The sequence below is a fragment of the Echinops telfairi genome, unplaced genomic scaffold (genome assembly GCF_000313985.2).
Source record: "Echinops telfairi isolate 266 unplaced genomic scaffold, ASM31398v2 ScPeMD7_18;HRSCAF=68, whole genome shotgun sequence".
NCBI classification, from domain to species: domain Eukaryota; kingdom Metazoa; phylum Chordata; class Mammalia; order Afrosoricida; family Tenrecidae; genus Echinops; species Echinops telfairi.
In genome coordinates this window covers 78,101,047-78,122,724 of record NW_022103915.1, presented here as the reverse complement: position 1 = coordinate 78,122,724, position 21,678 = coordinate 78,101,047, and positions in this window count along the sequence as shown.

The window sequence follows — 21,678 nt, the reverse complement described above, 5'->3', positions numbered from 1 at the left end:
CTTACCAGAAGGACGTGAGCTGGGAGCTTGTGAGTGTCAGTCCTAGAGGAGACAGTTTGGTGGTCCACCTACAGAATGTTTCTCAATTTCTCTGTGCCTGGCCACAAGAAGAACTGTTCTTCTACCTCAGTTTCTTTGAGTTCACTCACCCTCTTTTATTCTCAAGTTTCTGCTTCCTGGTCACTCTCACTGCTGCACATTTCTCCAACAACAGACAAGCAAACAAGACATTTAATGGAAAATTGACCTCCCTCTCCCCCCAAATCTTCCACACCATATGTAAGAGAGCATGTCTCTCTCTCCACTAGAGGTGTATTGTGAAGTAAGACAGTAACAGCTCAGCAGTCACTGGTCATAGCTTGCTGAGTAAGGTGGACTCAGGTTAAAAGGGGGTTCTAGGCTACCAGCCAAAACACTGACAGTATTGCTGAATTCCGAGATTCAGAAACTCTATATGTCCCAAGGATTCTGTGTGGCTGCCATTAATTACACTCCCTTCTGCTCTATCATTGAAACTATCTCAGTGCAGTTCCCTGCTGGGGATAAAACATATGAATTTTGAGCTAAGGACTTGCTAAATTCTGTTTTAAAGCTATATTGAACATTAACAAAAAGGTAATGGGAGTATTGCTATCAAAGTAAAGCAGAATCAGAAAAAGGCACAATCATGCTTGTTTCCCATTAAATAAATCTCATCACATTGAATGGAATATGATGATGTACCAACTTACTATGCATCATGTGACCCCTTATTAGCTCTTTGGTGGTGTTGATGATGTAGTTACTCGGCGCAATAATAGGCTGAAAAGAAATTAAAGCATAAGCTTCAACAGCACCTCTCCTGTATATGGAAAAGTTGTTTAGGATAGGCAACACCAGGGGCTCAAAATTTTATTTATTTATTTTCCCTTCATCAGTTTTTATACATTGTTTTGCAGCTCAGCAGGAAGTTTTTGAGGGCTCCATAATTCCATCACTACTTAGAATGAGCCTATTTTGCTCACAGAATATGCTGCCATTCAGTGTCATATGTGATTCTGCAAGCAGTAAAGGTCTCTTTTTGAAAGCATCCCACTTATTTATTATAAAATTTTGGATGATAGGAAATTTTCTTCCCAATAATGTGCCAGTGCAGTAAACTTTGATTGGTTTTGAAGTGAGGTTTCATTGTGTAGGAGCTTTTAAGCTGTCTCCAATCTGTATCTGGGAGATACTTTAATCGGTGTTTATTTTTAAAAAATATTATATACTATGAAAATATTTTCATCAAGCATTTAAGGAGGCCTCAGAAAGAGTGTTATTTTTCTATTGGAAACAACATTTAAAAGGGTAATTGAGAAGAAACTTTGCCTTGTGAATCAACACTTTTGTCATTGACTTTTATCTAAGATATTTGAAAAGTAAATGTTCAACTTGTTATCATTATAATCGTGTAACAATTTTTTCCACAAGGTTACATCTGTTTATGCTATTTTATAATCTGTTGAATAGTATGATAGGAAGTCTTTTTATTGCAGTTTAGTTAAAGAAGCACCAAGCCTGTGATGGGGCTGTCAATCAGCATTTAGTCATACAGGATCTATTTCTATCCCTGTCCTTCTTAGCACAGAAGGGCTATTATAGTCTACATTACGGCACAGCTACTTTGGATAGAGATATCCTGGAGGGGCAGGATTTATTTTGAAAGAAGATACTCAACATAACATGACACATCACTTCGACATCTTTTAAAAGTACACATGCAGGTATTTCAAAGCAAAATATAGCAAAAGCTAATTTTAAACATTTCATTCAACATTTTGTGAATGTGCTTCTTTTTCTCCTTATTTTAATAGAACTGTAAAAGAGCAAATGGGTTCATGTGACTCCTCAGTAATCGAAAATGTCTATTTAAGGCAAATCCTGTGCCAGTCTTCATTGTACCCTCACCCAGAAGGGCCAGCTGCTGTAAGGTAGCGTGGATGTCAACGTTAGCAGAGGGGAGCCAGTCTAGGCTAAGGACCAAGAAAAGTGGCACTGAAATGCATTTATAAACACCTGAAAAGTGAACCTTTTCCAGATGTTCAAGAAGATAGATTTTCCAAGTATACCACTATACATGGAATATGGCTAAAAAATAACGAGACTGATTGCAAACCACAAACATAAAAATCAATCATGCAGCTGTACACCACACTGGATGTGCTTCCAGATGTGATGATAAAAATGGATACAACCTTTTAGAGTATGAGTTTTGGATATGCTCTGCATGTGGCACTCATTAACTAAGAAAATGGATGTTAATCTTCATGCGAGGCAATTGCTGTGCTGCATTTCTACTGAAAGCTTATCAGCTGGTCTGACCTGATCATCAAGAGCAAGATGACTTAATTTACAGGGGGATTTTGTTGCCTTCCCCTGCAATTCCATGGGTTTAAAATGCACAAGAAAGTTGTGGAAAGAAATAGTGGAAGAACTGAAGCATCCCTCTGTGCCGTTGCAGGTGTAGTATCCAGGTAATGGTGAAATGAGACCTATACTCATAGATTCCATTAGGAATTCAAAACGCTTGAATGTCGGATTGCTCACATTCAAGGCTGAAAATTTAATCTCATTTTCCCAACTGACTGGGTTTCTATAGAATAGTTAACGATGCACATATGAAGGAAAGATTTTGTCATTTAAGAGACTAGGCCTTTTTGATCCAAAGCATAGAAATTTTGTATTTGGTAAGTAAATAGTTAGGATGGATATATCAAGCCATACTTCAGGAAGAAAGAACACCATCTCTAGGATCCTAGCGAACATGCCCTCTCCTCAGGAAGTCAAACCCCCCTTTTGCATACATACTCTTAACAGTACCATAGGAAGCTTCTTACTTCGGCTTACCTTGAGTTCATTATGAAAGGTACATTAGGAAAGCGGTAGCAGATTCTACCCCTGTGAAACTGAAAGCGAGCTTGACGTGCCAGACATACTGCAGGAAGAGGTAATTCAAGCTTCTCACGTCGCTGCGCCAGCACACATCAACCTCTTCGACAGCAACTTCTGTTCCTTAGGCAGTTTTAGCTGGAGACAACCATTGTGCCAATATTTTCTCTTTGTGATATTCTTCATTGTCCCCCAGGGGTGGCAGATACCAATAAGCCACATTCGCATTCTAATAATAACAGTTAGATTGAAACTGAAGATGGTCTCTTCAGAAAGAGCATGAATCATCTCTATTTTTGGTAAAAGCCTAGAGTATCATGAACACTTAATTAATGAGTTCATGCAAGTAAGTAAAACACTTCCTTCCATAGTTTTAGGTGTTTCAAGAGCAGAGTTAACTCGTTCAGTTCAGTACGGGACTATTTAATCTTCTAAACTTTGCAATGCTCTGGTTCTAAGAATTAACCTCTTTACTAGAATTTCTGATAATTTTATAGAAAAACTCATATATAATGTTTATAGTATGAAACATTAATGAAACACATTCCTAGCTTTCAGAAAAAGAAGGCACTAGGATAAATCTATGAAGAAACTGTAATGCCAGTGTCGTGCAGGCATTGGTGATAGGCACAGGCTTCTCCCAAGGCACCTTGAGGTGGTGACACGTGATGTAGATCATTTTCTCCCTTAAGGATGTCTAATATATTGGATTGGCTGTGATGCACGTTCGTATGAGGGCATTAAAAGGAGGATAAGTCCCTTTAGACAATGAGGAGCAGGGAAGAGAAGCCAGAGAAAACTCAATGCCATCCAGTGGATTCAGATGCACAGGGACTCTGTAGGACAGAGTAGAACTGACTCACTTGGCTGCCAAGGCTGACTGTTGTTATGGTAGCAAACTGCCTCATCATTTGCCCCCAAAGCATCTGCTAGGTTTAAACTGCTGACCTTTCAGCTCACTGTTCAATATTTAACCCCCTGTGCCACCAAGGCTGATGTAGGCTTTAGGACTGTAACTTCATCCCAGATTTGCTGAAGTTCCTTCCATAAAACACATGATGAATTCATAGACATTTCGAAGACATAGCTTTGAGGCATGTCCATTGTGCTAAGATTTGTTAGGATTTTTACAAGCAGACTCTAGACACAACTACCCAAACTTTGTGACCTAGAATTTTTTTTCTTTAAGGACATCTATTGGCATTAATTTTCTCTAAAACACAACCAACCAACCAATAAGACACCTAAATACGCCTTGAAAAATTGAGCCCTAGGGCTTAGATTTTAGAGATGAGAGACTTAAGGACAGAAAGTTAAGTTTAAACAATTTTCAACATTTGGTGAGGTAGAAGACAGATATTTGACATTGAGTTAGGATGGTGACAATGGGAGAAAAGGATCGTGGTTCCAGAGGTGTTTCCAGGGATAGAATGTAGAAATTTTGGTAATGAATTAGACAGCCATTCATAGGACAGTGTGAGGCAGGCAGGGAGAAATAAATGCACAATTAGTGGTTAAAATTGGGGATCATGCATAGGAGTAAATGCAAGACAGTGAAAGGACGGATGCGGCTGCAGTCTAGGTAGGAAGTAAAAAAAAAAAACCACAACAACCTTGACTTGGTGATCTGTCTACTTGAAGCAGCAAAGAGAGGAGCGTTTTGTAGAAGATTAAAAAGCCACTATATGAAAAGATTCACAGAAACAAAAAAAGAGCAGAAGGTTTCATGGGACACGTTTGTTAGTCACATAGAGAAGGAGAAAGGCTAAGTGGAAGTCAGAGGCTTGGGCACTGGAGCACGGACGGTATCAAAGCCAGGATCCGGTTGATCAAGATTATAGTACAGACTTTGTTTTTCAGAACAAATGGACAATTCCTGAGGAGAATGCAGGCTTGGGAAAAGGTTATATTGTTATTGCAGACTTTTTTTAATACTTGATTTTGTTTTGGAGATAAAACTTTACTGAGACATTGGGACTACAGAGAGATAAGGAATTGCTTTGCAAAACAATGTTTTATTAAACATTCTGATTGAGGATGTTTTCATGTTTAATAGACTAGAAAACTTTTATGTGGGAATCAACAATAATTATAAGAGGTTATTGGAGAGCTACTGCAAACAAAGACAGCTTTGAAAATGACATTTCTTTGTAAGTTAACTACACACTTTGTAATGTGTTAATGGTCAATCAGTATAGCATATCCACCTATGATATGAGAGTATAATAACTATGTTGCATGATCAAATTATTACAAAACAAATGAAAACTTCAAAGCATCACCACAGGAGATGAGAGTCTCAAAAACTCACTTCCATCAAGTCGATACCTACTCATAGTGACCCCATGAGGGAGAGAATCGATCTCAGAAAAAGTACTACACATGTCTCTATATTAAGCCAATCAGCTATCCCTTTTAGAGCATTTGCTGTTTGTAAGTAATGTCTCCATGATGTTAATGATACACACTTCAATAAAATGGATCTATATCTTTATAGTTAATATGACTAAAGACAACAAACCATAAAATGTAGGGTTCTATAAGGCAAAAACCATTAAATGTCAGTAGAGTTTTTCAAAAATTTATATTTGGCAATTAGAACATTGCTTTTTTAGAACACAACTTTGAGTGATCGGGTGGTCGAAAAAAACATCTGAGCAGAAACATAATTTTCCACAATGCTGAAGTTTTACTTTACGGTAAGACTTTGGACTTTGCCAATTTATTATTATTATCTACAGAAATATATATGACTGGGTGCATATAAATGTACAATTGTGAAATATTTCTTCTGGATTAAGACTTTTGTTAACTGTAGAAGTAATCTTTATTTTTAGATATTTTTGTCTTATATTCTGTTTTCTTGGAAAAACGGTACCTCCAGGAGTCGATGGGATTTCGATAGAAATGTTTTATCAACTGCATGCAACGCTGGCTGTGCTCTTCCTATGCCAAGGCATTTGGAAGAACGCTGCCCAGCTAACCAAATGAATAAGATCCGATGAATGCCCATTACAAAGAAAGCAATAAAGCAGCATGGGAACATGATCAACTAATATTATCATCACACACAACTACAATTTTGTTGAGGAAATAAACGTTAAGACTGCCTGAAAATCAAGTTGGATTCAGAAGAAGTGAAATGCCGGAGAGCTTTGCTGATGACAGACGGGTCTTGGTTAAACATAAAAAACACCAGAGAGGTCTTTACCTGTGTTTTATTGATTAAGTAATGATGATCAATAGTGTGGATCATAATAAATTATGGACAACATTGCAAGAAGTGGGAATTTTAGAACACTTAATTACTAGCAGTTGTTCTAACAAGACACTGCTGCATATTTTAAAATAAGAAACGGGTGCATTCTGTTTGTGTCCTTTTACCATCCTTTTATGTACACTTAGCAAATAATGGTAGAAACCATTTAAGATGAAGGTGGTATCAGGACTTGCGGAAAACTCTTTAACAACCTGGGATTTGCAGGATCTTGCTGAAAGTAAGGAGAACTGGAAGCACATCCTGGTGGAGATGCGACTTCAGCCTTCAGCCAGGATTAGTCTGACATAAAGACGGCACAGGACCAATCAGCAGCATCGTGATAAATGAAGAAAGGATTGACATTGTCAAGTGTTCGTTTGACTTGGATCCACATGCAAGTCTCCTGGAAGCAGCAGTGAAGAAATAAAACAACACATTGCAGTGGGTCAATCTGCTGCGAGAGATCTCTTTAAAGTACCGAAGAACACAGATGCTACTTTGAAGACTAGGATGCCCCTAACCCAAGACATGATATTTTCAATCATCTCATATGTATGCAAAATCTGGAACATGAATAAGCAACAGGAAATAAGCAATGCCTTTGGATTGTTGTATTGGCAAAGATATTGAATATGCCATGAACTGCCAGAAGAATGAACAGTCCTGTCTTAGAAGATGTACAGGCAAGATGCTCCCCGGAAGCAAGACTTTTTCATGCAAACAAGCAAGATGCATGGCAAGACTTTTTCACACAAACTTTGGGCATGACCTCAGACGAGATCAGAACCTCAGCAGAACATCAAGCTTGGTAAAGCAGAGGATTAGAAAAAACCAAACCAAACCCTCATGGCATGGATTGACACAGTGGCTGCAATAGTGGGCTCAAAGGTAGCAGCAATTGTGAGGGTGGCCGAGGACCAGCATTTATGGCTGTCTTTACGGCCCTTGACTTGGAATTGACTTGCTGGCACCCAACAAGAACAAATAACAACACCCACTCTCTGCTCCTTTTGTTCTTGCTATTAAAAAGATATTTTTAAAAAGCCCTGCATGATTACAAAAACACTTCATATACATATGATTACATAAATAATAATATGAAAAATGTTTTTTTGCGAGGAAACCAGTGTAAAAAATTTAGTTCTGGGACCTTCTCCCCACCACTCTTCTTCCAGTTTGTCCTACTCTGGTGTCTCGTGTGTTTCCACACTGCTGGAAGCTCGGTCACTGGAATGTCAAATGCCAACAGGGTTCCCTAAAGTGAACAGGTGTCCGAGGAGCTTCCAGACTAAGAACAGACAACGAAGAAGGACTTGGAGCCCCATTTCAGGGGAAGAAGCTGCCGAAAGCCTTATGCCTAACTTAGAAACCTTGTCAAATAATTAAAGCCTAAAGGAAGCAGACAATTTTGGAGATACTGCCACTTGATGGGCCCCTCAGGCCCGCGGGTGCTCAACTGTAACTGAAAAGGAGCTGATTTCTGTGAGAATGGAGACTTCCAGATTTTCAGTTATGAGTAGGGCAAGACTCAGGTAAAGAGATACAGCTGTAAAAATCTTCTAATGATCAAACTTGCAAGGTGTGAAATAAGAACTTAATAAAATTGGAAGTGGTTAAAATGAAATGGAACACATGAAGATCATTCTCCTAGGCATTAGTAAACTGCAATGGACTGGTATGGGCCATTATGAATCAGAAAATCATATGATTTACTAGTATGGGAATAACACAATCTAGAGGAATGGTGTGGCATTCATGATCAGTACTTGCATATTGATCAAGAGACATTTGTGCAGATACAATAAGGGGACACTGCATGGTTTAAAATCAGGAAAGTTGTGCATCAGGGATGTGTAATTTAACCATACTATTCAATCTGCATGCCGAAAAATCACCAGAGAAGCTGAATTATGTGATGAAGAATGTGGCATCAGGATTAGAGAAAGGCTTATTAACAATCTGCCATATGTTGATGATAGAACCTTGCTTGATGAAACTGAGGAGGACTTGAAGCACTTGCTGATGAAGATCAAGGATTGTAGCCTTCAGTATGGATTACAACTCAATGTAAGGAAGACCCAAATCCTCACAATGGGACCACTAGATAACATTATGATAAATTGTCAAAGATTTTGTTTTACTTGGATCCACAATGAATGCTCATGGAAGAAGCAGTCAAGAGATCAAACAACGCTTTACATTAGGTAAATCTTCTGCGCAAGACCTCTTTATTGAAGAGCAAGGATGCTCCCTTGAGGACTGAGGTTCGCCTGACCCAAGCTAAGGTATTCTTCATTACCCCAGGTGCATATGAACGTTGGACATTGAATAAGGAAAGCTGTAGAAGAAGGGATGCATTCGAATGGTGGTGCTGGAGAAGAAGATTGCAAGTTCCATAGACTACAAAAAGGACAGACAGATCTGTCTTGTGAAAAGTGACACCAGATTGCTCCTGGGAAGGCTTCTTAAATCCTTGAACATATTGTCAGGAGAAGACAAGCCCTCGAGGAAGGACATCATGTGTGGTAAAGTGGAGGGCCACTGGAAAAGAGGAGGCCCTTGGACAGATGGAGTGACAGCAGCTGCATCAGGTCCCCTCACGCCCAGGGACAGTCGTGAATTTAGGACTGAGCCAGGCAGTGTTCTTTCTGCTGTGCATCGGTTGCTGTGAGCAGGAACCAACTCGATGGCACCACACAGGGGCAACCGCCGCAACAGTAGGAACTTCTCCAGGATACTTTTAATATGGGTCAGATGAGAACTTGACAGTGGATTGGTGCGCTAGATAATACATAAGGTTAACATTTTAATTTTTATACTTTGATTAATTTTGTTTGCATGTAAGGCAGGGCACATGCATAAAGATAAAAAACTGTTGCCAGCTTGTCAAAGAAACGTCACTAAACAAAACTATGAAAAGGTGTAGCACTTCATGTTTTACATACCCTCTATCTAGGTATAATCACTTCTGAAAGTGAGGTTTCCAAATCTCTAATCCTTTCCCCCCAGATAATGTGCTATCAGCTTTATATCATATTAAGATGATAATTTTCTCATTCTCAGGGACTCAAATTTTGTTTTTTACTGTTGTTTGTGTTTGGGGTGCAAAAGTAAGTCTGAAGGGACTGTAGGGTGGATAGAGTAAAGTTTTCTTATGAAAGTCTCTTAGAACAGCCCTTCGCTGTCTTGAAAAATAAGTAAAAACATAGTAGTTATTCGGTAAACATTTTCTTGCCACAACTTTCCTGTTTTGTTATTTTTTTGACATCAATGCAATTTTCAAAATTTCTTCATCATAAGGCCCTGCAATCATATTGCGCCCTTTGAAAAACAACAAAATTACCATTGGAATTCCATAAAATAATCACTGTAACTTTGTGAGCTGTCCTTTCTTCAATTTAATGGGATCAACATATGTCCTTGCCAGTCACCATTTTAATTGGGCCTCATTCTTTGAATCCTACCGGTAAATTCAACACTCAGTCCTGATTATGATTCATGCAGTAAAATTGCCTTCAGTAGCTTTGACTTGCTTAAGTGACTTATGGAAAGATCACTCTTTGAATCAGTTGAACTTGCAAAGCTTTTGGCACCCAGAGAGCTGACAGTTTGCGGAGGTCGATCGTCTCTCAAAATTGAAAATTCCAAACCATGACAAATCAACCACAGGTCCTATCACAATAACGGTGATGCTCGGGTCCTCTTCCACCACTTTCTGGACTTCAGCATCGACTTACTTATTCTTCAAGATCAATGGACTTATTTCTTGGCATATCGTCGAGTGCTTCTCAGTCTTAAAATGTTTGATCGATTTAAAAGCTTTTTTTCACGCGTGGGCAGCATGCCCACAAACTTGTTGCAAAACTTCAGTGATTTGAGAAGATGTCCACTTGAGCTTGGTGAAAATTTTTATTTCAGTCATGGCTTCAAAATCTCACTTTTCTCCATGGCACAAAAGGTAACTTCTATTTCTGAAGGCACCCTAAAGCGATGAAGACAAATGTATTCCTCTGACAACTGGTCTATGGTGATCCACTGAGATCTCTGAGCCTTGATGAAACTCTTGCCGCGTGACATTTGTTGGTACCTTTGCATATAGTATTTGTTATTAGCAGGTGACCATATATGGATGGGCTTACTTTTTGTCTCTCTTCAATTGCATTGATCCATCAGCCATTCTTGGACCAATATCCTACTATCTTAATTATTACAGCTCTATAAGTCTTGATATCTGATAACGCAAGTCCTCTACCTTTGGTCTTCTTTAATACTGCTTTTGATATTCTTGACTGTGTGCATCTCCCTAAAAATTTGAGTCTCTTTCTCTCTCTCTCTCTCTTCCCCCACCCACCATTTTTTGCATGAAAAAACCTTCTGAGATTTTTATTGTGGTTCTGCTGATTTTTTTATATCAATTTACAGAGAATGGACACAATATCCAGTCTTCTGATTGGTAAACATGGCATCTGTTTTCCTAACACTTCCTCACACATTTCCTTTAGTGTGGGTCTGCTGACCAGATAAAAATGTCATCCCTAGGTGTCTAAGCATGAGGACTGTTAACTCTGTTTACAGAGTTCAATTTTAAGACATATTAGAAAAAACATGAATTGCACCTTTTCTCTTCTGGCTTCCACAGTTCAGAAGTAAACTATTAGTCTTACTGTTACTGCATTGCATATTCTGTGTCACGCTTTCTTGATGTTTAAACATTTTGTCTTAGATTTTCAACCATTGGCTTTCTTTGTATTTAGTGTTCCTGTGCTTTATCCTCTTTGGGACAATGCCACATTTTTTTCAAATTTGGGAAATTCTCTCCTAATGATATTCAATTACTGTTTTTGTCCCATTTTCTACTCTTTTTCTACAACTTCATCTATGTTAGACATCTCATGATGTCCTCCGATATACCTTTTGTATTTATTAATGTATTTTTAATCCTGATTTCTCTCTCTGCTTCATGTTTGGATATTTGAAAAGTCATAGTAATAAATGCCTCATTCAAGTTCATTTTATTTAATCTACTCTGCAGAAGGTAAAAAGTGAAATGAAGTAGTTATCTGCTATTAAGATCACCTATTGAGTTCTGCACTTCTATTTCCATGTTATTATTTTACATACAGCAATTTTCTGCTGAAAAATTCAACAATAGCCTCTATTTTAAAAATATATAAATATCCTACAGCTATTTAAAATCTACCTAATAACTCTCTGGGGTCTTAATTTTCTATGAGTTTATTAATATTATCTATTTCTTTTCACAGCTTTAGGTCCTTTGTTTTGTGTGTGCTAATATGCCTGATCAATTTTTATTAAGTGGCACCTATTGTGGATGAAAACTGCAGAGATAATTTGACGTTAGGCCTCTGACTGATGCACTCTTCCTCCAGAGAGTATTTAGCTCTTATTCTGGAGACAGTGTAGGTAGGAACTGATTGCCCTAATCCAATCTAATTATTGATCCCCTAATCTCCAGAGACTGTTTCTCAGACTCAGGCTAGGGGAATTTCCTCAGTTCTCAATCAGGATCCACTTAATTTGTGGGAGGGTTTTAGTCTTTTGAGAGTTGATTTCTTTCTTAAATAGTCTTAATTTCTGGATATATACTTTTGTGTGTCTCAACTGAAAGTGGAGGTAAAGGTCGTCTTTGGCAATCCTTAAACTCTAATTTTATTTGTTAACTCCATTGATAGAACTAATACCTTTAATTCTTAGTCTCTTAGCTTTTGACTGGTAATCAACAAATACCTTAAGAAAAAGTAATGCTAAATACCAGACTTTCCTCTCAGTACCTTCTTTGTAAGTCCTGACTGTCTCGGTTGCTTTCTGATGTTTAATACAGATTTAAAAATATATATCATAGAGCAATCTTGTGATCATTAGGGGTAGCTGATACAAAATAATCTAGCATAGTCTGAATAAGACGCCAGTACTTTGACATAAGAACTTACATGTATCCATTGATACCATCCAAAAGCCAATAATCTAAAGGGTACAAGGAAAAGACATTTAAGTATATTAGTCTATTCTCAGAAAACAGTAGATGAAGTTGTGATTAAAGAAAATTTACAGATAACATTATTTTATTATGGAAAATAAGTCATTGCAACAGGGATTTGAGCCATGTTACCACATTCAAAAAGAAGAACATTATAAGTGATTGCTCTAATGAAAAGAGAGCCACGGAGAGAGGTTATAAAGTCTAGTGGAATGTGGGCAAGTAATAAAAATATAAATGTATTCTTGTCTGAAAGCTTTTATTTTTCTAAGAAGAGAATCATTTAAATATTTCAAAACATTATGTCCATAAAGGTTTGAGGTTTAAATTGCTATACACCAGTTATACTTTAAAATTTTAGGCTTTATCTCTTACAATGATCCGTCAAATTTGGCACTTTCTCTAATTTTCATTTCTATTCTGACCTGAATACAAGCCTGGCATGCGGAATTTAATTGCACTCAGCTTAATTGCTTCTTGATTTTTGACTCATGACTTGAGTGGAATAAGTCAAAATGTTAGAAGTGGGCCGGGAGCTTTGATAAGTGAACCCTTGAAGCACGACTGCTAGATAACCTTCTGACTTGACTAGTCTGAATTGACTGAGGTCAAATTGACTCTACCTATTTTTTCATACCTGGAAGGACACTTTTCATATCTGGAAGGATACTTGAAATGATATTTATTTGTTATCTTGAATATATAGTCCTCACTGTTTATCACAATGAGAAAACCTCATATATCAGACTGACATCTAATCAGTAGTAGACGTGCAGGTGCTGACGAGAAGTTGCCCTGCCAATATAAAGGTGTGCCCATTACATTGAATACAGTGAAACTTCTAAAGCTCTGAGCAGTTTCTACATTTATTCTTGTGTCTCTGTCCATAAGTTGGAAGAAAGCAAGGAAACGTTTATGCAAGTAAGAAGAGTATAACTGTGTTTAATATGGTTGCAAAGCAAGTGAGTGGCCGGTTCAGAAAACAATGCATCAATGCAAGCAGTTGGTAGATGTAGCACAGGAATTATTAATTTTTCACATGCAAAGGCAGCACACCATTAGATTGTATCCTACTGCTGTTTAAAAATTGGACAACTTATTAAAATTGCTTCCTTATGAAGAAAACTGTAACTCTGGGGACATCATGTTAAATTTGTCTAAGGCGATTGAGGACATTTTTCTTGTATCCGATGAAATGCCGGGAAGGATTAGTGTCCCGACTTTTGGAAAGCAGATGCCAAGCAAAGCCCAGTAGTTTCATGTGCACAGGGCTCCATGAAACTATGCTGTGTTTGGTAATACATTGGGCACTTGTAGATTGAAAGATTAAAAACCTATACAAACACATTCTTAAAATAGCTCAGTGAATGACACCCGAGTGAAAAATTGTGAAACTTTTGAAAATAGGAGGCCAGCCTGAAAGAAGCACAGCACATTCCTGTTGCACAAGACTGTTATCTGGCACCATGTGGACCCTAAAATGTTTCTGAAGAACAAGTATTTATGTGTAAGTTACTCATGAGAGAAATCACAGGGCGAGATGAAAAAATGGATGTCAAACCAGGGTTTTCACTGGTGAAGAGTAAACATTTGGGGGGCAAAGTTTTCACAAATTGGTTCTAATAATTGATAAAATGCATGTTTTATGTTGTAATTGTTATCATAAATAATACATTCATCCAAGTTCTAATATAGTCCTCCTCTTGTTATGATTTCCCCCACTGACAGCAAAATTAACCTTTTCTTTCCTTTTAAGATACTTATCTTTAGATTAGTCATGCCTATCATATCAAGCTTTGTTCCTATGAGTATCAGAGTATCAATTCTCTTTAAAAAAAAACACACAACTTCCCTTTCATCCTACTAGCAATGGATAACACAGTATGAAATCTGTGCAAAGGAAAACTCCAGAAACCAAAATCTCTTAGATGCTAATGATGCGTCCCTTGGGCATAGTGAGAGGCTCTCAGTTAACCTCCCTGGGCATGTCCTGACTAGACAGAGGAAGCCCTGTAGCTGCCATCAATAGAGTTCCCTTAGGCCACTTCACTGTAAGTATAGCAAAGCGCCGTCTAGGAAATCAACTAGAAACTGCAGTTACATTCTGGAAATGCCCAAGCATTTGGGCTCCCTGCTTTTGCACAGCTCAAAAATTGTGAAATGACACCCGAGTCTCCTTAACAAACTAACAGCCCAACGGAACCAGCAAGCTCAGGCTAGAACTCATGGAGTTTCTGATTAATGCTGAGTTGAATTGCCATTTCCGTTGTTCCCGGAAGAAAACGATCCAATTAATCTGCATGGAGCTTTTGGGGGAACGTTTTGTTGTTGTTGTTGTTCAGATGAATGCAAGGGAGGATGAACAGAGCATTCTTTTCGTAAAACAAACAAAAAAAATAATGCATTTGAAACCTTTAATTTGTATGCCCATCTGGGCTGGAAATTCCTGGAAGAGGTTCTTTGGCCTCTTGACTGGTTTTCCAATAAAGCGACAGAGTTCCTTAGAGCCAGCCAAACCTGAGGATTCGCGGGTGAATCACAAGGGTCAGAACCCTGCACAAGAAGCTCTGCTTTCTCAGAATGCCCTTTAAAGTCAGCTCCAGTGTGGGGAGAGCATAACTTTCACTTCTCTAGAAGGGCTGATTTCTTGTCCAGGGCCCTCAGTGGAAGGGCAGAAGCTAAGCGATAGCCAGCATGACTTCAGTTTCAAGATTAGGGCTCTCGCAATACCCACGTAGGCAAGGAAGCAGCGGTGTTTCACCTTTATTAATAATAATAATAATAATTTAAAAAGCAAGAAAAGACAGAGAGAGATCACTTTACAGCAGCACTTTACCATGGGAGCTTTTTACAGCCTGGTGCCATACAGCTAATCAGCTCTTGTCTCCCCTGCGGGTCTTTGCTAAAGGGACAGAGAGAGAGAGAGAGAGAGAGAGAGAGAGAGAGAGAGAGAGCATTTACCATGCCTTCCCTAGGAAGCCAGTGCTGACTTGGCGTCAGTTCCTCGCCCTTCCTGCTTGCTTGTGTCAGGTTGCAATACGTGTTTTGTTTTGTAATTCTTAAAACTTTTGCTTTAGATAAGGTAAGAGAAGTTGAAATATTATTGTACAAAGGATGTAGGTAAGCATAATAGTTTACTTTAGCACAGAGAAAATCCATGGATCTTAATCTGAAATTTCATATGCAGTTGACATAACACATACCCCCTGCTCCTATTGGGCTTTTCTTCTTCATTCCCTTTGCATCCAATATCTGACAATCAATACTAATATTTTGGGGAAAAATAGTTCCATGATTTTACTTCTAGAATCTATCCAATTTGCAAGAATCCTTATATTCTATTGTGTGATATTTGCTTATGTACTGTATTGTATTCATGAAAGGACATAGTGTTTATGACTGTATTAAGCCAGCCTCAGTTATTCATGGTACTATGAAAATAAATTTCAATTGGGGAATTAATTAAATCTCCACTTGGTACATAATTTAAAACATCAATTCAATAACATAATACTACATCTCAGAGTATTTGATAATCCTATGTACTTACAAAATGAATAAAAAGCCGAAAAACATTTCTAAAACGATCTACTACTCAATACCTTCATTTCTGAGGTCAGAAAGTAATTTTTCCATTAGAAAAGATTTCATAGATGGGGATTTCAAAACTAAGATTAAAAGGAAAATACATAATTCAATACACTACGTTGTGTACATTTTCAAACTGTAAAGAGCACATAATCAATACTCATCATTCTAGGAAAATATGTTGTGCATCCCATCTGAAGAAACTAATGTGATAGATAATATGTAATATAGGCTTGCTTATCAACCAGAGTAATAAACCTCAGTGTTTCACGTTGCTGCCCCAACAAGGAAAATGAATCTATCATTTAATATTTTTGACATATGTCTGTCTGTCCTTGCCCTTCTTCTGGATCCCTCTTGAATGAATCACAAACATTGTCATATTGTTGCTTCTGACTTTAGAGCAATTGTAAGATCAATGACTAGTTATCACGAGGCTTTTCTGATGATATTAAAATGCAAAGATATTAGATATGGTTTATTTTTTTTTTCAGAATAAGAGTCTTCTTTTTTTCTGGATCAGATACAGTAAACAAGAATCAAACACATGCAGAAATATGTAATTTAAAATTTTATGTTGCATTTCACTGAAATGTTAGCTGAATAATATTGCTTTGGCACATATGTTATATTCATGTCAATATGTTTCATCTGCTAGAAAGATCTGTGCAAGAGTGCCTAGCCTTCCCTGTTTACAAAAGAGCTAAACAGCTGCTTAAGTTCATTGAAGAGAAGAAATGAATTCAGAAAGTTTTAGGGTCAGTTCAAAATTCTCAAACACATTGATCTGAGGAATCTTGTGGTCAGTTAATATAATGTATTTATGAGGAACGATTTCACCGGATACTCTAGTCAGGCAAGGAGATAGTTGTCTGATTTCATGTCAGAGGGACCTCTCCTGTTCTATTTCCCCCACAGTTATTTATTCTACTTAGGTTCTTCTTTAGATTTTATTTTGCCAGTAGGTTAAACATTTAATACCGTAAATGTTAATTAATTTTCAGTAAGATTTATGAAATAAATATTAATGTCTAGCATTTGGCTATAGGGATGATCTTGGGACTTTCAATTGTAACATATCCAGGCCCAGTTTCTAATTTTTTGTTGTTTCCAGATTTAAGACTTTAAAAATAGACAATATAATGGAGGCAAATATTAGCTAGGAATATCGTAAGATTATGTCCTCTTAAATTAGTATAGAGGATATATTCTTTTTAATGTCTTGAAATCAAAATTTGGTCCTATTTAAATTTCCATTTCCATATTTTATATGTTGACCAATTCACTTTTTCCTTCTCTTCCTCTCTCACTTTGGAAAATTCATTTCCAAAAAATTCCTTAACAAAATGAGCTCCAAAATAGAGGGCAGCTGGCAATTAATTATCCAGAAATGTTTGGAAATTTTCCCCTTATAAAAATTGTGTTCATATGGCTGCTACAGTTCCCAGAATCATAATAATCCACCAAATATTCTTTACACAGGTTAGAAAAATAGACTTGTAGGATATGAGGCAGAGTATATTAAATAATATTGATTTGTTCCTAGGTGTTATGAAAATAAACTTGTTTGCATCATTAATTATATTAGCTATGTACCTCAAATATGTTAATTAAATGTTCACGTGGATGCCACAATGTATTTCCTGTTCTTTTTCCATAATAGTTAAAATATTAGATAATTAACATTTACATAGGTAAAATGTATAGCATTATAAAGTTGCATTTTAAATAAAAATTTAGCTCTGAATAAATATGCTAGGATTTTGTGTGTGTCTTTTTTTGTGAAGCTATATGATAGGATTTCTTGGCTGTTTAAGGACCTTTTCATTTCTCTGAAGTGATCTTAAAAATGGAGTGTCTGAGATTTTTAGTTTATCTTGTTATAAACCAAATCATTCCTACTTAGAATGCTTTGGTCTTGATTATATTTGCAAGTTTATTTTCCTCTATCCTCTAACTAAAAGTGTAGTTACAAAATTCTAAAATATGATGTGAAGATCATTCTGTGTGGAACTCTCCTTGTATCCCAGAAACATCACTTTCCTGGACAATTGGAATTGGGCTGGGGGTGGAATGGAAGAATCTACCTTGGGGTATGAGTGGATGCTTGGATTGGCATCACTTTCATCATTATCGAATGGTGGATGACAACCATACTGATACAATCATATTATGTATACATGGATAGTGCTTCCCCTACTATGCTTATAATTGTAAATATTACTCCTAATATTTAGAATATATTTTGCCTTTCTGGTTCTAAAAACATGGTTTGATAACACCACAGCTACATTTTGTTTCTATTTTCAGTAAAGAATTCCATTCTGCAAACATAACTGATAGAAAGCAATTTATCACCGCCTAACCACATGGATGAAAATTCTGCCAACATACAGTGATTGGGACTTATTCTGAAAATAAATTATTTCAATGATGGTGGAGGAAACCCCAATGAGGAACTCATGAGGTGAAGCCAGACAGAACTGTCCTATATTACAATGAGAACCCTTTTAAGGATGAAGCAGCTGTAATATAATGTGGCACTTGAAGGTGCATTAAGATAAAACACCCAGGAGCCAGTAAATTTCTTCATGCTGTCAGAGTATTCAACTGTGCATATGAGCTGTCGTTCCTCAGCCATCAACATCCAAAAACGCTCAGCATTTTAGAAAACAACTTCCCAATAGAAACAATTCCACTTCATTCTTGCAGGCATATGGATACTAACAGATTCAGTAAAATAGCAGTTGTCAGTCTTTGGATCTTTACTATCTTTCTCTCACCTCCTTTTGGACCAGAGCCTGTAGGTGTAGTCTCAATTTCGTCCATTTCTCTTTGCTTTCAGAGAGAGAGAATAACTAATAAAGGGCATCCGAGGTGTGTGGTTCTTAGGGATTTATTATAGTTGTATTTATTATATATATATGTATACATATAATATATATATGTATTTATTATAGTTGTATCCAGAGAAAGAGAAGCAGGACAGGACAATATTGAAAAATATGTTTTCATCACATTCCCCATGTTCTCTTTTAATTTGCAAGACATTCTGGAACTATCTTTCACATGAAACATTAAAACAGGGGTTGTTTTCTGCATAAAAAGTCAAAATAAATTTGTCATCTATTAAATGAGAAAAAGAAGGCTCTACCCATTTAAGAGGACTAACTTCCCTCACTCCCATAGCCAAAAGTTCTGATCCACACGATTTTAACTTTCTTAGAGTTCACATTAGAGTTCATTCCGTTTTGCTATTCTAAATTCAAACCTAGAGAGATATGAGGTTCTTTGCATTAGAATTAGTAGTTGCGTAATTTCCTTTATATTTTATAGAGGTCCTTTTGAGATTCTTAAAAAACAATGACTTGCACTACTAACAATTAATGTTTTACCATTTTGACTATTATACCTGATTTTTCTTAAAGACAAGATTTTCCACACTTTTTTCCACTGTTCCCTCTCAACGCTGGTGTTCATGTATAAAGCATCCGGGAGCAATTTCTCCATGGGAATTCCAATACTGCTTCTTCAAAGTTGGAAAGAAAACACACACACACATGCACACACACATATGTGTGTATTCATATATACATCCTTTATAAAAATGAATTTTGATTTTAGAATTCTCAATCTGCATTTACAGAAAATTAACACTGCATCCCTGTAGAAAATAGACAATGGTTAGATAATTTATGGGAATGAATCCTTCATGGAAGTATATTTCCTATGCATTACTGTACCCCAGCCAACATAGGAGCACCACCTGGGAATTTGTACGAAGTGCAGAATCTCAAGCCATGTCCCAGACCTGCTAATTCAAAACCTGCATTTTTACAAAATCAGGTATTTTCATATAAACCCAAGGTGATTTGTATGCACATCATAATTTAAGAAGGATTCTCACTGTTGTCAAATTGATTCTGACTCATGGTGGCCCTATAAGACAGAATAGAATGCTCCTAGGGTTTTCCAAGGCTGGGAATCTCGGCAGTAGAGAGTAGAAAACCCCAATTTTTCTGCAGCAGAGCAGCTGGTGATGTTGAACTGCTGACCTTGAGGTTAGCAGTTCATTTCATCACCACTATGCCACCAGGACTCCTTTGGAGACATTTGAATCTGAGCATGGTTGCTGCCATAGGTGTTGAAGACACAAGGTGTCAGAGAGGTGTGCCGATGGACAAGGGACATCATGGACTGAGAAGTATCTGGTGCGTGCACTTCGTTTTTCCAGTGGAAGAGACCATCAGTAAGGCGATCTACTAGTAGCACGAAAGTCAATGTTTTAAAAGGAATATATGGTTTTGAATGTTAGTTTACGTAGCATTTAGAAAAACAGTCATATTACTGTTGACAATATGTCAGTTTGACAAAAATAAGATGATCTGAATATGCAGTGAATAGTTTCTTTCTAATTTCATCCATCTTCTGGGTTGTAGAAGAATGCATGACCAGGGTTCATCCCGAGGACAGTCTGGTCAGCCATTCTGGCTCCTCGATCATGAGTAGAGCGCAATGACAACACGGGGAACGCTCTGCCCCAAGATCGCATCTAAGAAGAACTAGCTCACATTAAGATAATTATTCAGAAACAAAGGTAGTTTCAATCATTTTTAGATTATTGCCCAAACTTCAAATAAATGTGGGAAAAAAGGAGGTAAGCAACATATTTTTATCAGATCGGTGTCCATTTTAATACCCAAGCCACCCTCCCCCTGCCTTTTCCTCTTTCCTTCTCCATTCCGGACACAGTGAACATGCTGAGTGTGGCCAAGGGGGATCCGAGAGTAAATCAGCTTTTCCTCTACTTTGATTTAGGTTCACACATCTTCATGAACATGAATGCTATCTTTTCCACCTGAAAGAACAAATTAGCATCCTTATGAAAGAGAGTGGTCTTTCTGAATGGGACTGTATGTACATATAAATTATATGTAAAAATTATATAGGTTGTTGTTAGTTTCCATCAAGTGACTCACGGTAACCCCGTGTATACATACTAGAACTCCCCCCATGGAGTTGAAACTCCATAGAGATTTTGGAAACAAACCATCAGGGCTGCTTTCTGGGGTGCCTCTGGGTGGATTTGAACTGTCAACCTTTCAGTGACTATTATTCAAGTGCTTAACTCTTTTTGGCACTCAGGGATTCCTCACTCACTGCCATCGAATCATTTCTGACTTGTATGAGCCTTATAGGACAGAGTAGAACTGCCCTTGTGATTTTGGAGACCATAAATCCTTACTGGAGTGGAAGGTCTCATTTCTCTCTGGTGGAGCCACTTGTGGTTTTGAACTGCTGGTGGTTGAAAGCTGTTGACTTTGAGGTTAGCAGTTCAGTGCATAACCCACTCTACCACCAGGAACTCCTTTCAGAGATTCCTAAGAATTAGATGTGAAGGCTGACAAAGAGGTAGTTCCTACTGCTCTCTCAACCCATTGTTAAGATACAAATGCAAAGAAGGAACAAAAGTTTTACTTTGAATAACACAGGGAGGAACTAAATTATTTTGAAGTACATCTTGTTAACACTATATTTACTTGTGGTACATGAATAGGCAATGATCTTTTGTGACACAATAATAGTATTTGGAATCAAAATAAGAAAATAGCAATTTATTGTAAAGGGAAAATACTGTATCTCAAACTTTATGCTGTTATTTTTACCGTAATTAATTTAGTTATATGCATTTCAGCATTTGCATGTCTTTTTATTCTCTTAATATAATTTTTCAGAATTTTTTGACATATATATGTCAAAACCCCATCTTTGTCCCCTGTATCGATTGGCTGGAGGTTTCTAACTGCTGACCTTGTAACACTTTCTTCTCCAGTGCTCAGAAAACCAAACCCAACTCATAGCCATTGAGTCAATTCTGATTCATTGAAACCATAAAGGACTTGTTAGAATTGCCCCTATGAAA